At 37.3% G+C, this 16,335-nt stretch overlaps 1 protein-coding gene across 1 annotated transcript in view; it reads left to right on the plus strand.

The window, feature by feature from the left end:
• LOC126759519 (integrin alpha-PS1) overlaps positions 1 to 16,335 on the plus strand; it is a 230,783-nt gene that overhangs the window by 80,969 nt on the left and 133,479 nt on the right. The window lies entirely within an intron of this gene.

Consider the following 16,335-nt stretch of genomic DNA (forward strand, 5'->3'; position numbering starts at 1 on the left):
TACTCTCAAAGTAAACGCAATTAGAATTAATAATGAAAAAAATATTTAAAATTCTAAGCGTGATTGATGGCGTCAAACAATTTTTAAATTGTCTCTATATTATTATTAAAGCAACCATAAAGACGAGCAAACTACGATAATAATACCTGCGTTATAATTAGATAAAAAGTAATTTGCTAAGTTATTTTTGGAAAAATTTATAAATTTATCTTCAGGAATGGAAAGAATCGTCTATTATTTATATTTGTTTTAATAATCAATAATTTCGAAAAATTTCGAGTCGATCTCCAGAAGGACCTTCGGGAAAGAGTGACTGGCAGTTTTCTGCTTAATTTTTTCTAAAAGCCTAAATCAAAATAAGTTATTATTATGACAGATGATAAAAATTCCATTCGATCGATACAGCTATCTCGGAAAGATTTTTCTCACCGACTTTGGGAACAGCTGATTAGACTAAGTTAAAGAATCGCATTATTATGCAGCAAATCCCACTCCCTTCTGCTAAAAACGTCAATATCAACCAACTTCATGTGACTTTTTGTCACATACGCCTAACCATCAGTCAAGAGCAAGGAAATTAGCACTTTATACCAATTCATCAGCGACGGTCAAGTTGACTGCGCACCAACTCATTAAGCGCTTCGCTAATAGAATTTCTTGTCATGCGCCGAGCACTGACAGTGACACGTTTTTATTAATCGATACCAACAGCATTTTCATAGTTAATTATAGGTTAGGAGAAATAATCTCACATTCACGCTCTAATATCAAACGCAATGACTAGCTAAAGCCACACCACTAGTCGCTGATCGCGGCTCACCCCTTACGCACATGTCTCGAATGACGAGTTTGCGAGTTTCAATTAACGCCAACTCACTATTTATTATTGTGTTTTTGTGTGTGTCGTGTCCACGCATGTCGACCAATGGTGCGTAGACGGTTGAAATTGATCTTCGACGATCATCGCGATGCGCTTTATAGGAAAGGGGATCATATTTATTATATGCACGGTCCATTGATGTTCGCTTAATTAATTGACTGGACACTGAGAGGTAGAATGCGTCGAAAATATATATATGTGTCGGTTAATATATATGAGTATATATGTATATATATACGTCACTTCATTGCCCACTGTTGGTCACTGCTGCTCACAGTTGGCTGAGGAAGCTTAAATGTTTGCTGCCTCTGTATAGAGAGGGGGGTCAACTGCTTGTTGCAGTGACAGCGTTGACTTTGGTTGTTGCAGCGTGTTGTAATTATGAAAGTGAAACGTGAAAACATAGCACAAATTTTGTTTTTGTACTGCCAAGGTGACAAACATTTTCTCCACAGCCTGCGTGTGTTGCCAGATCTGCTGATCTCACTCGTTGTCACATAAGTAAATGTAAGCAGTGCGTTGGAAATTCATTTTAGTAAAAACTGTGTCGCACACACCTTCTTACATTATGTACACGTTTTTTCTGGTTTCATATTCGCTTTATTTCGTTTTTCCTGTGTAATTTGTCATCTTACTCGGCAAAAGTATGCGTTGCCGGCATTTTTTCTCGCTAATGTATCAAAATGTACACATGTAAGTGATCTGGTTGCTGCAACTGTCGCTCGGCTTGTGTGTTTGCGCTGATCTTGGCACTCGTAAACTCGTTTTTTTACAATTTTTGTTTTTTCCTTTTAATTTATTTTGTGCTTTGTTGCATTCATTAGCGTCTAGTGCGGCGTATTATGTTTTATTGCAGTCGCAGTTGTGGATCGTCATACCTTATATCCACATTCATATAGAAATATGTATGTTTCCATGCAAATAGGAAGTGTAAAATGAGTAAAGCATTTAACTCATTTGCGCAAATTGTCGACAATGATTAAAATGTGTTTTGCGGCGGTTTTTACGCTCCCACTTTAACCTATAAAAGTGCGGTTTGTTCAATGTTAAATGCATTTCAGTTTTATCGCTAATAATTTTACGGTGAGGTATTTAAAAAATTCTAAGCTTAATTGCTGTAACCTTCGTTAGCTAAATTTATGTATTCGGCTGGAGCCTAACATAAATTGAAATCTTTGTTTAGCTCAAATATGACCAAAATAAGAACAAAAATATTTATTTCATATGTAGTTCATAGCTACGTTAAAAATAAATCCATTATTTTTGCATTATGTTAGTTTAGGTTAGATTGGCTGGACATAGGTTAGATTGGCCATACATAGACCTCCAAGTCCTTCTTAATGCCAAATGAAGGTTTACCTATGTAGTATCAATATTATATATCAAGTCTTTGTTAAACTAACAAAAGAGGGTCCACGTTCTGCACAACGCAAACTCCAGCTTGCGTATGTACATCCAGTCTCTTGAACTGCAAAGCTCCTAGATATATAAGCCAAGTTTTTGATAAGGCCGGACATAAGCAGAGTAGCTGTTATAGCGTCTTTCCATCATGTCTACTTCTCTGCACTTTCTACCTGTGTGATGTGTTGTTGTAACGGGTACCTAATCTTCGTTAGGATGGTAAGGACTAGATAATCGACGTCATCCAACGGTAGGTCCAAGAAACGTGCTGTTTCGACGGGATCATACCATATGGAGATGGGTGTCAGATGTGTAGGGTTAGCAGGGCATGTAAAGAGGTGGCTAGTGTCATACGGGGTCTCATTGCACGCTGGACATATGTTAGATATGTCAGGACCTATTTTGGATAAGTAGTTTGGAGTTTAACCTGCTACAGTACCACCTGTGTGATCGTTAATAATGCCCATATGTCTTGCATGTTATAACAGTAAATTTTGATCTGTGGCTAGATCAATAATCGTCTTGCAAACTTTTCGACACCGTGTGAGTAGAAATATTGCGTGTTTTCCTTCCGCTCGCTTGCATATGATCTTGGCGATCTTGCATGCCCCTATGACACTCCATATTACTCTGAACGGTCTATTAGCCCTTACAGAAATTTCATTGTGTATAATTTTTAACGAGTATTTTCCTTGCGGAACCGTCACCAGGCATTTTTTTTTGCAAGGAGAAGCTTTAGCCGGTTGGCTCTCGATCTAAAGATTTTCCAACTCCACGCTAATCATCCGTCTCTCCCTTTTTCTCTGCCATTATTTTCTTCTAAGACCTATTAGGGCTGTCGCGCTCCATTCTTAACAAAGTTCCACATCTGCTGAGAAAGTAGCATGTGCGGTACAATATTTTCAGGGATTAGCAGCTCTCCAAGAATTTTCTTTGTTTCCAGGACCATAGAATATATGCCGCCGCTTTCCGGCAGCTATAATGTAGTAGATATTATAACTCCCTGCTTTTTAAGATATTCTCTGACGCAGTGCGAGAGGAGGCTATAGTTTTAATTGCCGCAAAGCCTTTTGCTTGCAGTATTATGAAAGATTGTATGGTCATTTGAGATCTAGCTCCGCGCAATAGATTCTAATGCTCATACCATCAGCCATTTTTTATCCGCCTGTGTATATGTTCCGTGGGTCGCGTTCCTCTCCGACATCCACTCTCTTTTAGTGTGACTTGAAACCTTCTCTCTCAGATAAAGTGTGAGGTTATGTCGTTTATTTTATCCAACAACCCCCTGCCTATCGAGCTATGTATGTCCGCAGATTCTTGTGGAAATTAGACTAAAATTGTCTAGCGTCGCCAATCTTGCAGCTGATTTCGATATCGAGCTTTCGACTGCAATGTCTACTGCTGGCAGTCTTTTTTTTAGTAGGAGGAAGCATCGAAAGCCGGAGTGTGGAGCTTTAATCCGCTAAACCTAACTCACTCCCAACTCATATCTATTGTTGACTAATCTTTCAAGTGCAGCCGTTGTAGTGGTTCTTAGTGCTATCGTTATACTCGTATAGAGATCGTTAAGCCTTTGTATACATTATGTAAATGAAGATAGTAATGAGTTAAGTCGATTTAGTCATGTCAGCCTGTTTGTATATATGTAGTCTAACTACTTCCTTAGTTTTTGAGATATTGATCCGAAACTTTGCAGACGTCATTTTCTCCCCAAAAAGCTGCTCATTTGTTGTTTATTTATCTCTTTTAGTTTGGTTAAATTTGTAGTTAAATAATTGAATTTACTTTGACTTTCCTCATTTAGTTTACATTGCAAATCAAATTGTGAGCTATTTTAATTTTTTGTTTTATTTCATATATATTTACATGAAATCGAAAGCTAAAAAATCATTCCCACGGTAATTTCAATATTAATACAACAAAAAAGCACGCAAGTATTGCAGCGTCACTTCCTGCGTGCAACTGCGCAATCGCAACCGCTGCGCTTCACACACTTTGTCTTTAACTGACAGCTCCAATACATATTTTTTTAAAGCTGCTTGCATACCGCATGCGATTACAAATTCAATGCGCATTTAATGAACTCCTTTTATGTAAAATTTTATAAAAACAATACAATCTGCCGCAGCATCGATAGTGTTTAAAACAACAACACAAACAAAACGCTAAATAAAATTATAAACTCCACTACTGTCAATTTTCACACTATCAAAGCGGTGGCATCGCGAGTGCCAGCTACCACCAAAAATGGCCAGGCAAATGTGGCAAAGGCAAAGCCGCGCGCTGCAACAAAAAAAAAAGCTGAATAAAGGTGAAGCAAAAATAAAGGAATTCCAAGTGGTGTGTGTGTGTGTGTGCATGAAAAAAATATTTGCATTTTCGCGCATGCAAATAAATAAAGATTTCCATTTTTTCTGTCAGCGGAGTTGCGCTTGCCGCTCGTCCGGACGTCTGTTGGCTGCCAATATAATTGGACAAGATGTCGAAGTCGGCAAAGTTAACATTTTCTGCACACTCAAACACATATACACACACAAACACACTCATATGGGGTACCTGTGTTGGCGGCAACAGTATCTAACTGCTGAAACAATAAGCAAATAGCTGAAGAAAAAGCACTTCTGAAGCAGTTAAGAAGTAAAACAAATAAATAAAGTTAAGCCTCGTATTTAACAGGCAGACGGCACAATAGAAGAGGCAGCTGCACTCATACATTACTTTGACTACGTATACATTACATTAGAGATCTAGGCACATAGTTTTAGGCTGTTGCAGACGGCCCACTTGGGTGCCTCACTGCTGCAACGGCCCAACAACATGCAAAGTGGGCAAACGAAAAAGAGTTGCCAATGTGTTGCCACCACCGATTGCATGCTAAATACTTGCGCAGTTTGCATGCCACAATGTTGCAGCGTTGCGCCGCAGTCGTCGGCAGTTCGTGAGGCAGCGGGCGGCTATCATTGGAGGGCATCGCCGCCTCCAACACTGCTGGGCTGCCTGCCTAGCGCTGTTTGCCAGTACACGCTGAGTGAAGGCATCGATCGACGCAGCAACCGCGCGAGCGTTCAGTGTCAATATCAAGTTGGCGTGCGGAGATGTTGCGGCAGCTTGAGTAGCTGCAGCTGCGGAAGCACAAGTCACAATTGAGGTTATCATGCAGAGCGAGCGTAAAAATAAAATAAATTTAATAGTAAATATGGAAAAATATCTCTTATAAATATTTAATTTCTTAAGCGTTTTTCATATTTCTGATTCGCGTTGAATTTTAAATTTTTTTTTTAGTTTTTTTATATTCAAAAAACAATAAAAAATAAGCGAATGTGCACAAATATTCGTTGCGATTGTGATTTGCTATAACGGTAATTGCCAATATTAGGCAGATGCACGTCGCGATATGCAAATATGTAAATGTATGTCATGGTGAGCGTGGAAATAGCGGCAAAAGCAAAAAATGACGAATATTAAGACATTTATTGTAGCCTAATCGTGATTAAATCTTTCTTAGTAGAACTCTTTTTATATGAAAATAAAAGATTTTATAATCGGTTTTTATACTGTTAATCGTTTTAGTGTAACTCATCAATTCAGATGAGCAAATTCGTACTGTAATTATCCATCACATTGACAAAATACAATAGTAATACCTTCCTTACCCTGTTGCCTTTTCAGGTTCGTCTGTGGACTGAGCTTATCGAATCTAAATAGTACTATAATCAAAATGAATGTTGAATTTTTAATTTATACTTGGGGTGTTTTTCAAATAGGTACTTTTTTTTGAAGTTGGTAGTACTCTTAGTGTCATCTATGCTAAATTTCAGGTCAAACTATTCATAAGTATTTGAGATACGCGTCGTTTTGTGAGGCTCTAAAAGTGAATTCTTCGATTTTTACTATGTCTGAATTTATTGAACAAAGAAGTCCGTTAATGCACCATCTCATACAGCATTGGTTATTCGTCACCATTTCGCCACATTTTCAACCAAAATCGTGCCGCAACCACCGCATTCGCCTGATTTACCTTTGCGCAACTTCTGGCTAATCAGGAAATTCAAATGATCACTCCGAAGATGCCGGTTTGATTCAATTGAGGATATAAAAGCTGAATCGAAGAAGGCTCTGATGGCCAACACGATGGAGGATTTTTCCAAGTGCTATGATGACTGGAAAATTTACCTTTATCACAATAGTATTCTCTCGCTCTTACGCTATTCAGCTGACTTCAGCATTGATCCTGACTCATAAAAAACTGCATTTTGACGTATTTTAATACAAATTTTAACTGTCTTCAAAAAGGTTCCTGAGCCAATACAAGCATGCCAATGTTTACTCCAATTTTCCATACACTTGTTATAAGCATCAGCTGAGATGGTCTTCAGTGTCATTCTTGCAAAAGGTTCAGGTATTTTGGTACGAAACACGAACCCAAAACATTAAAAAAAATGTGTTGGTCGATCCATAAGCTCACTTGCTCACTGTTGACAAAACGACGATTTTTTTTAACTTTCGATACTATCGTCATTATCGGAGATGGATGGACGACTCGAAATTGAGTTTTCGAAGATCTTATGATCTTCACTTAATGCTTTGTACAACGCAGACGTTTACTTGTGTTCGTTATAAAGTAGACTCCCTAAAAGACATCTGCAACATTTTCAACGATTCCATGGCCGTGTTTTCATTGGAACACAATCGCCACACAAACTTTTCGTGTCGTAAACAAATAGTTTTCAAACACACACTAGTTGACAAGTGGAGATCAAGCGCAAAATGGCCCGGTCCGGATCAATTTCGCAAATTCGTCGCTAATAATGTTTTCAGCTTGAAGTAATGCGAGCTCAAGCGAAAAAATGTACTAGTCCGGATCAATTTTGATCACATGGTACTTCATCTATTTTCAGTGGTGTATTCGTCGCTGATAATGTTTTCAGCTTGAAGATATGAGAAAGACTATATGTGACCTGGTCTACGGAAAGGGGGCTTTGTCAAAAAAAGGAGAACAATTTTAAACTTTATTTTTAACAGCTTTTTCCAGAAAACTAGTTTTCGCACGTTAGCTCCCTTTTCGTAGACCAGGTCACATATTCTGTTTTCGGAATTTTAAACTTTGATCTGCGATATTTTTCTCCCAATCTTTTTTCGTACATACTTTTATGATGTCAGTCCTTAATTGCTAACACCTTGTTTCAATCGAGCATATATCGTATATAAAACAGTACCAGAAAATAATAATATGTTATTAACTATCCAAACAACGAGTTTATACTCGAATTTTAAATGAAATTAATTATCAGAATCGACTTTCGTAGCAAAATGTTTGTTATCTGAGATCCCGAATTTGCACATATTCTACGAATTTAAAATAAATAGCCATCTGAGCTTCACGAAAATTGTCTATTGTGGCACACCTACTACTAATATGCTCCCACGCTGTGTTAACGGTCAGCGGTCAGCTATGTTAATTCATCCATATGCTATTCTTGTTATTGCAGTCGCATCTTCAGTAATTGCAGAACGTGATGGAACAGTAAGGAGGCTTATGAGTTTCTAACGTTAGTGCATATATACAGTTTGCAAGAATTTTCCTGTTTTTCAACCACATATCCTGGTGAATCAGTTGATATTTTTCTTGTTTGACTCTTTTATAATATTTTAAAGTCTTCTAATGTCAACTGAGTCCAATTTTTTCAACTAGCTAGCAATATTTGCTATTTTAATTCGAAGAGCTGATCAGTCGATGTTTTCTATGGAATTACTGTAGAGGAATCAGTAAAAAGCTGGTCAAGGTATTTTTGATTAAACCATTTTTATGGAAAATGCAATTATTTGAGTCGCATTCCGGCTATATTAGCGGAGAAAATATCGAATGAGCATATGAGATTATATTCCAAAATGTCAATATTAGAATTAGTTTCTCAAAATCTCTCATGAATCACCTTAACACTTTTTACGTGTCGACCTAGTCTTGTGTATATCTTAAAGACTAGTAATAACTTACTTAAAATTTTCGTAAAATGATCGTTGAGTAGAAGTCATAAAGGCGAAATAGGTGAAAATCATTAATCAGTTAGATTATTCGCCAGATTTAGGTACAGGTTTTGAAAAGCATGTTCCTGGGTTCTTGTCTTATTATAGGTATATGAAAAATTGGGTGAAGCAATATAATGCTTGTATTGATATTAAGGGGTACATGAGTTTCCTCGGGTAAAAAACAGCATTTTTTTATAATTTTGTTTCTCATATAAAAAATTAAATATTTTATTAGAATTTTGTATTGTTACTAACATACACTATTAACAAAGAAGTTCTGAAATTTGTGAAAAAAAATATTTTAAATTCGGTCATTGTGACGCCATTTCCGGTGGCGGCTCGGAAAAAAGATGCACCCGCCTTTGCAGGATAACTCATTACTGGATCATCTAAAGTGAAAAGATACAGGCTTTAGTTAAAACCTTACTTAGAACTTGGATGAAGGAAAAAAAACTGAATTTTGGATTTTTGGCAGACACTTTTACAAAAAAATAAAGGGAAATTTCAGTGAAAATTTTGCGACATTTTTTTCCAAATAGTTGTAATCGAAAAAAATGCTTCGTGCAAGTCTTTAAGAATTCCATTTCAAAGACCTGTGTAAAATTTCATGAAGATCGGTAAAGACGACGCACTTAGCCTAACTAGCCTCGAGCGCACAAGTTCTCAAGGCTGTATCTCCGAAACTATTAGTCGGATCAACTTGAACATTTTAACCCATATTCTGGAAGTATTGTAGAATTTAATAAGACAATATAAAATTCCATTTTTTTGAAACCCGTAAACCCATGTAACCCCTTAAAGATATTTATGTATATCATAAAAAAAGGAAAGTCAATCTCCTAATCAGTTCGCGCCAAACTTCAGCAGATTATGGGTTGGAACATGAACTGATCAGATCAAGCGATTTGCGGTAATGGATAGGGTTAGGTGGGCTACTATAGAAATAGCCAGTGTTAGTGGAAGTGTTAGAGAGAAAAATATCTTTAACTCGTCATTCGATAGTTCAACATATACAGTGGTTTCCAACTCGGGTGAGGTATACACAGTTCTTAACTGACATTTTTGGTTAAACTTTTGGGGCTAGAATAGTTCGGTATTCTATTTATTATTGACAACATTTGTTCTTCAAAAATTTAAAAAGTCCCTTAATTTCAACTATGTCAGTGGTTAGAACCAGGTTTAGTGATATTTTCCAACCCTCTTCACCTCCATTAACTCTTGCCTACTACATATGCCCACGCCTAGCTTTTAGTGTCCCTTCAGTGGCACCTACGGCATAGTAGCAAAGGTAAAGGTACATTCGCGTGAATTTTGATAAGCTTTGACGCGCATTCGATTTCACGAACTGTCACAGAGCAACGAAGCTAAAATAGTAAAAAAAAAAACTTAACGAAAAGCGATAAGTGCAAAGCATTGGTGGCATGCTGCCGAAACACAGCAGACGCCCACATTTAATGCATGTTGCACACTCAACACATGCCATTGTGCATATAAAAGCGACTATGCGGAGTGCACGTATTGAATGGGCATGCCACCTAAACGATTGGGCGGGCGAGCGCTAACCGCGGCATGCAGCTCCACACAGCTCCACGCTGTCTGCCGCAACGTCGGCGAGAACGTAGGAAAATATAAATAATAGTGAACTTTGAAAGCAGTCACATTTGCAGGGAAGGCGATAAGCACGGACGGTGCCATTGCAATGCTAAGCAATGTGTATAAATAAAATAGATTTAATTTCCGCGCTGGTGTTTCTATATCGCTGAATGCACCCACATATAATTTACTTCGCGCGGCACCAACAACAAACATTTATGCTTACATTTATATTTATCAGCGCTATACAAATTTGCACTGAGTCACACATATTTACGCACATGCACATATACAATAACTGTATGCCTGTAGATAATTTCATTGTGGCGACATCGCATGCTGTGCCACACCAGGAAGCCATAGTGTCACCAATATCGCACATGCATGCGTCCCTGAAATGCCTTTACACTGCGAGAAATAGTGCTGCAGTATGTGGGCTGCCCTAAAAAGCGCTATGTCTGCCGCACAGTAGGCTATTTTACACAAACGATCGAATTTTTCTTCATTTATTTTTTTCTTGCTGGCAATTTATTGCATTTACGTGTGACACAATTTTGTTGCGGTTCTGCGGTTGCAGGCGCAGTCTTTTACTCGCGCGGCAACAATTTGCAAATGCGGGCGTTGAGTGGCAACATACAGTTTAACAAATGCTTATATTAAATATGTGAGAATGTATGTGTGTGTTGATGTGAAAATATTTCGCACCGCGGGGGCGTCAACGCGTAATGGGCGATTTGATATCCAGACAACTGTTAATGGCGGGTGAGCAGGCAGACGGCTGCTTGGTTAGGCAGACAGCTGCGCTAAATGATTATGGAGAGAAAATTCGAAATGTGATATTTTTTGAAAAGAAAATTGACAATAAAAACTGAAACTGTGAGCAACCCACTTAGATATTGTGGTTTTTGGGTATGAAGATGTGTGAGAAATAAATTTCTCTTACCAAGTAGGTTTAATAGATATGCAATTTTCAGGTATTGTACTAGGTTTTATCGACGAGAAGAAATTTTATGTGATTTTTCAAAACTTTATATACCACATAGGAGTCTATTATATATCTAAATGCTCTAAACTTCAAATAATTTACCTTTGTCAAACACAAAAGATTTCTGATTTTGGTCGGTCAGTTTGTTTGACAGCTATATGCTATAATGGTCCGATCTGTAGCATTTCTTCGGAGATTGCATCTTTGTCTTAGACAAAAATTCATTCCAAATTTCTTGAAGATATCTTGTTAAATGAAAAAGTTTTTCACACAAGCACTTGATTCCGAACGTTCAGTTTGTATGGCAGCAATATGCTACAGTGGTCCGATCTGAACAACTTTCTCGGGGATTGTAGCATTGCTTTTGGAAATAAACTGTGGAAATTTTAGTGAAGATATCTTGTCAAATGAAAAGGTTTTCTATATAAAGACTAGATTTTAAATGTTCAGTTTGTTTGGCAGCTATATGCTATAGAGGTCCGATCTGAAAGATTTCATCGGAGACTGCACCATTGCTTTAGACAAAAATTCATACCAAATTTTTTGAAGATATCTTGTCAAATGAAAGTGTTTTCCATACAAGCACTTTATTCCGAACGTTAAACTTGTGTTGTAGTTATATGCTTTAGAGGTCCGATCTGAACAATTTTCTCTGAGAATGTAGCATTGCTTTTGACTAGAGTCCGTGGAAAATTCAGTGAAGATATCTTGTCAAAGTTTTCCATAAAAGGACTTGATTTTGATCGATGTACCATATATGACAGCTATATCCTATAGTGGTCCCATATCGGCGGTTCCGAAAAATAAACAACAGAAGAAACGAACGTATGCAAAATATCAGGTCGATATCTCAAAAAGTGAGTGACCATATAATATACAGATAGACTGAAAGACGGACATGGCTTGTCAGCGTTACATATTACTAATAAACTCGGAGTTTATAAAAACAGTCCTTTAACTATCTTAAGCATCACTTTTTGGTTTCTCAGTAAACACAACTCGGATTGGAGACGAAATTTGGTTTTACTGTGAAAAAGTTTCCTTAAATTCTTCAACACAATAATTTAACTCATATCTACAACAGTTTTAACTCGAGTTTATGCCAAGTGTACTGTTAAATATTTTAGTTCAAAATCGTTTCAAATAAACCGGCCGGGTGAAAATCAAATATCTCATCGTTTAACAATAAAATTAAGATTTATTTCCCGAATTTCCTCAGCCAGTACCACTCATCAATAAGTATATTGATTTCGAATTCACGAATGTGTGTCGGTAACATTTTATGACCCGCGAATTTTTCGTGTCACGCAGCACGATTTTTATTTCCATTTAATTACCGTTGTGGTCATTAATGTTGCGTGAAACACTTTTAGTGACTTTTGGCAATTTTATGTTCTCTTAGAATGCCAATATTTTAATAGCTATGCATGAGCCTGTAAACATTTTATGGAACCGTTGAAATCTAACAAGGAAACATGAGAGAATCGCTCATAGAGGTATTGTGAGAGGAAACGTTAGACAGGCGTGACTTTTATATGAGAAAAACTGTATAAACAGAAAAAGTGTACAAATTGAACCAAACCCTAAATTTTGTTGAAAAGTACTGTTATAAATAACTGTGGTGTGTCACCTTTGTACAGCTACATATGTGCGAAAAATATTACCATAGTTGATATAATTCCTCTGAAAACAATTGGTGGCTAATTTTCTTATTTACTGAAAAAATTCTTCGCGATAAGTTTTGATATATGAAGTGTTCAACTATTTTCCAACCAAAAAGATCAAGAACGTTTATTAAAACCATTGCTCATTCTCAAGTGCTGAAAATAATTCTGAAAGGGCTATGAATCGGCAATGATTTTAACGAAACTATGAACCAATAATACAGTAATCCGTTTCAAAGGAGCAAGTTAACCTTTCGTGGCATTATCATGAGTCCATAATTTCTGTAATTTTTTAATTTAGAACTTTGTATAGATCTAAGCTAGAACCTTCCAACAATTGCTGTTTAAAAATGTTCTTGGCAGAAAATATAAACCATATTGTTTAAAAATAGACACGGTTCTGGTTTTCTCGGGGTCTCTAGAGGTTTTGAGTGCATTCTGACGTGATTGATTTATTGTTTAGGTTGTCTACTGTAATTTGTGGTACTATTTTTTTAATGAATTGAGGTGATAGATCTTTACGTAATAAATATATACGCCGTAAGTTGTAGGAGCTCAAAACATTCGTTTATAAAATCTAACGAATGCCTGCTCAAAGGACTGTGTGTTCGATTGCACTCGGATATATAGAATACATAATGCCTACAGTGATTTTTTTATTTTATTTTTCAGAAATAAAGCCAATGTTACAGGAAAAAACTATACTTCCCACTTCCAATATAAACAAAAGTAAACACTGCCATTTTTACGCACGCAACTGCACACAACTGTGAAAACAATTACAGCAAGCAATTAAAACTCGATTGTCGGGCAACGTTCGCCACAATTTAATAGCTATTGTGTAGTTGTGTTGTTGTTGTGCGATAAAAGTTACTATTTCATTGACCGATTGACCGACAGACGCGAAATATTGTTGATGCGATAAAAAGTTGTAATAAAATAATTGAAAAATATTATGAGAAAGTTGTTATCAATGAAACATAAAAATATACACTCATATATACAAATTTACAGACATACTTACATACATACAAATATATAGTATGTATATACATGTCAATTGAAAAGTTACCGGCTTGATACAGAGATCGCGCTACTACATATTATTTAGTTAGTTTAGTTAGTCCTAACTTTCAAACAACGCGTGTGTAATTATGACAGCTGTCAGATCATTATATTGTGAATTATGTCATTTTGACTGAAGTAACTTTAGTTATAATGAAAAAATTAATAAAAAGGATTTTCATGTCGTAATAAAGCATTGCTTTTTGAAGGAGAAAATACAGTTGAACTTAAAACTTGGCTTGATTACGAGGTTTGGAATACAGCCCCGGGAAAATAAACCATCAAGAATTGGTATACTAAGTTTAGATGTAATGAAATGAGCACCGAAGATGGTTAACTCAGTGGATGCCCAAGAGAGATTGTTACCGACAAAAAAGTTCACAAAATAATTTAGGATGACCATAAAGTGAAGTTCTACGAGATAGCAGGTACTATAAAGATATCAACTGAATGTATACATAATATCATTCACGAATATTTGAGTATGAGAAAGCTCTGTGCAAAGTAGGTGCCGCGCGAGCTCCCTTTTGAACAAAAACAATGACGAGTTGATAATTTGGAGCAGTGTTTGGGAATGTTTAAGCGCAATAAACCTGAGTTTCTGCGTCGATATGTGACAAGGGATGAAACATGGCTCCACCTTTTTACACTAAAGTCAAATCGACAGTCGTCCGAGTGGACTTCACACGATGAACTCGCTCCAAAGTGTTGAAAACGCAACAATCGGCTGACAAGGTTATGGCGTCTGTATTTTGGAATGACAAGGGAATAATTTTTATTGACTACCTTGAGAAAGGAAGGACCATCAAAAGCAACTATCACATAGTTAAACCAGTTGAAACACGAGATCCGCAATTGGAGAAAAACAAAATGCTGTTTCCCTAAGACAACGCACCGTGTCACAAGTCAGCGAAAACGATGGCAAAAATTCATGAATTGGGCTTCGAATTGCTACCGCATTCACCATATTCTCTAGATTTGGCCCCCAGCGGCTATTTCCTGTTCTCAGTTGTCACAAGAATACTCGCTAGGAAGAATGAACGTCGAATGAAGAGGTGATCACCCAAATTGAGGCATATTTGGAAGCAAAGGACAAACCGTACTACAAAACTGGTATCGGAAAGGTCGCTATAATCAGGGTATCACTTGAAGGGAACTATGTTCCCAAATCTGTGTGTATGGTTGGCCGTGGACTTTTCAATTGACTTGCTTTATGAGTACATTGCAGTCAGGAACTAATCGTTTGCACTCAGAGGTTGCATAGACAGTCAGCAGACACGATCAAAAGGGTTATATAAAAGCCTTCAATTTCTAAAAATACATACATACGTCCATACTTACCAACTTGCCCTAGGTGCAGACGTTTGCATATTTCTCACAACGGTACGTCATGCAGTCAGTCAGTCAAGTGTCAGTCAAAATGTGCCGCAGCCACTTAGCGTGCGACACGCCTGCAACTGCCACATCGCACACGCACACATATCTATTGGCCTTTGGGCTGTACACACAGACAACTCAACTGCTACTTGTTGTTGTTGTGCATGTTTAGTGTGTTTTTTGCTTATTTTGTTGCTTTGTTTAATCAGCTACATATTTTGGTGCACGAACATTTTTCGTCACACTTTTGTGGCGTCAGTGTTGCACACTCTTTTCGCCGCTGTCAATTACTGTCAGTGACCGGCAATTGTTGTTGGCGTTGACAGCATGCTTTTTTCTATATTTTTCCGAGTTAAACTGCTGTTGTTGTTCATCGACTCTCACCGTTCGCATGCACACACATACAAATGTTTTTATTTTATTTGTGTGCCGCTATGTTGCAACCTGTCAGCGTCAAGCGTAACGGCTTAAAGCCTTCGGACAACATTGAGTGTTGTTGACAACGTCGTCCGTGCGCTTTCCTCTGCAGTTTGTTGTTATTAATGATGTTTTATTTCGTCATTTTCTTATTTTCGTCAGCCATACTAACGTCTGCGTTTCGCCTTCTCCCCGCCGCTTGTCTGTCTGTCATCTATTGATATTTAAATTAACATTCTTCGGCGCTGACATAGACAAGCGTTGCCAAAGCTTATTATTATTTTTCAGCTTTAACGTTTTTTTCTTCTTCTCTCATGTATTTGCTTGCAGATTTCTTTATTCACTTTACCGTTTACTTAACTGCACGCATACGCACACACACACACATACTCCGTAGCGCAGGCTTTTATGCATTTTCGTACGCTTTTACTGCCACATTGCAATTTATATGGAAATCAGCAAACACGGCTACATTGTATCATAGCTGTCAATGCCGCCGCCCCCGTGCAGCACCGTTGCTTACTCCTCATCCAAATCCATATATACATACGTACATATGTATGTGTGCAGTTGTCCGAGTGGCATGCAGCTAATGTTGACGTGATATTCTGTCAATAAATGCAAATCGTGTGGCAGCACTTGTTAATGCTTTTCACATTGTTGTTGTTATTGTTGTTGCTTTTACGTTTGCTGTTGCTATAGCTCTTTTCGCTCGCCTCATCACATTTTTTCGTCAGCATTTTTGCTTGTCGTGTTGTTGTTTTACCTCTTAAATGTATGGTACATATGTATATGTAGCAAGTTATGTTGTTGTTTTGTCTCATGTTGCCGTTGCTATTATTATTGCAATGTGCTGATGCTATTTGCATGTAAATATGACAGTTGGAAGTTGTTTGCATTTTTATTGCATGCGATCAACATTACAG

This window comes from Bactrocera neohumeralis, chromosome 5 (assembly GCF_024586455.1).
Source record: "Bactrocera neohumeralis isolate Rockhampton chromosome 5, APGP_CSIRO_Bneo_wtdbg2-racon-allhic-juicebox.fasta_v2, whole genome shotgun sequence".
Taxonomy (NCBI): Eukaryota; Metazoa; Arthropoda; class Insecta; order Diptera; family Tephritidae; genus Bactrocera; species Bactrocera neohumeralis.